We start from the raw sequence: 2392 nt of genomic DNA, 5'->3' as shown, positions 1-2392 counted from the left end.
TTTGTTAACTATTTTCATCATTAAAACTACAAGTAATCACCTCAGCCTCTCTGCCTCTGCATTGGGGTCCTCCAAACCACAACTAGTGATGGTGAGATGAAGCCTCATGAGGCATTGAACCGTTTGGCCAAATTGCTTCAACGATCCCCACAGTTCATGAGGCTTCATGTGAACATGTCACCACCTACTGGTGAAAAGCAGAACTACAGTTTGTAATAAAATCTGTGATTTTTTTTTTGCAATAGTTTTTTTTTTTTTTCCTTCTTTTAAGTTCCCTTGAAATTGTTAATGGTTGGTGTGTATAATAAAATTTTTATAAGTTTTTTTTTTAAGAGTAAAATTTCTTAGAACAATCATTTAAGGTGCTCAGTTTTTCTGCCATTTTATTGAAATAAACTCAAGCAGACAGTGGAAGTGTTTGTGCAAATTGGGCAATGATGAACAAAATGAACGGTGTTAGTCATTTTTATTCAAACATGATAGTTTTTCCATGTTTTTTGGTTTTAATTAGGTTGGAAGTTGTGTTCAACCAATCTTTTTATTAAACCAACTAATTTTCCCAATCTATATTTTTACTCGGACAAAACAATGCAAATTAGTCTCATCAGCCAAAATAATTAAGTTTAATCGCAACTTTCAAAAAAGACAGACAGGCCTTGAACCTCTAGCATGAGAGTCTGTACCTTACAGAGGACGCCACTCATGTAGATGGTCTGATCTGGGAGAAAATACTTATTAACACTGACGTATTAACACTGGTTTTGTCTGTTGGTTTGCTCATTTTTTGATTATTATATTGTTTATTCAAACCAAATTAGCTTTAAGCAACTAGATTGGTTGGAAAAACAACCTATTTATTCTTAGAATCTATCCAAACTTTATCCAGCTGACAGCAGCTCTCCTCCAAACTCCCACATCTTGACTGAACACTGAGGCTGTTTAGATGCCTGTCAAAATTCTTGCGCGTTCCCGAACCACTTACCGAACTGGTCACGTGGTATCACGGTAGCGAGGCCTCGGACGTCATCAATTTTGGCCCCTCCTCTAAATGAATCATGCCTCGACTCGCGCTTCGGGGAAACGCCCCCTCCATTAGTCGACACACGCCTCGAAGCTCATCTCATAACATCACCAACCACAACCAAGCCCTGACATAGTTAGAGCAAAATATCACTGGTTCAGTCCAACTGAATATGGAGCATTTGAGAAAATCGACATAAAATTAAAATGCAAGCGAGAGAATTACTTTCTGCCATTTCCTGAACCTTTTAGGATAATTTATAGGAGAAAAAGATCAAAGGATGTCTTAATTATTTTACTACTACTGTATGTGTCTAGTGTGTTTGATTCATGATCTCTCTGTCCACTGTTCAACTGGAGCAATCCTTTGCTTTTACTGTCACAGTCCAATGGGAGAATACAACTTCTCTTTTTGTTAGAAATAAATAGATTGTCTTTTGTATCAGCTGGGAGCATCCTTGTCTTAACTGTGGCAGTATGGAGGGGGAGAGCAGGAGAAGGGGAGTCCATAATTGAGACAGACAGACCGAGCGCAGGAGACCACAGTACACACCACCACAGGTAATTAGCAGAGCAGCTGTTTGAGAGGGGGAAGCTATAGCCGTGACACTACAGGAAGGAGCTAGGGGAATAATTAGCCAGTAACACCCGTCAAGCTCTCTCAAAGCAGAGATGTGTTATTTTGCTTCTGTTCTTCACTGAGGCAACGCAGAGCTCCACACAGTCAATCAGCTGTTGAGTTTCAGTGGGACAGTCGTTCTAGTTGAGTAGAATAGGCTATCACATTTGGATATGTGGTTGTGAGTGTGATGTATCTGCTCCATGGCCACATTTGGAGCATGTTAATTGAGTATTGATCGTACAGTTCGTTAGTAATGATGTATGACAGTTTCAGGCATTCTTTAAGTAGTGCAGTACCTGTTTTATAGGCATTCAAATGTATGTGTATAGGTGTGTGTGTGTGGGGGGGGCACCCATCAGTGTGTGCTGTTCCCCTGTAGTCAATAACCATGGACTGTATTCAATCAGAGCTCCTGGATGGAAAGCATTATTCTTTTCCCTTTATACTTCAATCAATGCACTCTGCTAAGCAGGCCAGTCACTAATATACATAACATTTCTATACAACCAAGCAGTACAAAAGATAGCAAATGAGATTTTATTCTGCCTTTGTGAAATAATAGACTTTAAACAGTGGGAGATCTATAAATTATTTATATATTTTTTGAGTAATTCAATTTGAATAGAATTAAAATGCTCTTTTCGTCTTCAAAGAGTGCAGCTTTTCTTCTACTAGAAGTCAAAAGAAGATGAACACTGAGGCAAGTATTTGAAACGGCTCTCTTTTATCATTTTTTTTCTTTACTTTTAA

This window comes from Cyprinodon variegatus, unplaced genomic scaffold, assembly GCF_000732505.1.
Source record: "Cyprinodon variegatus isolate N-32 unplaced genomic scaffold, C_variegatus-1.0 Scaffold755, whole genome shotgun sequence".
Taxonomy (NCBI): Eukaryota; Metazoa; Chordata; class Actinopteri; order Cyprinodontiformes; family Cyprinodontidae; genus Cyprinodon; species Cyprinodon variegatus.
This window is presented reverse-complemented; position numbering follows the sequence as displayed.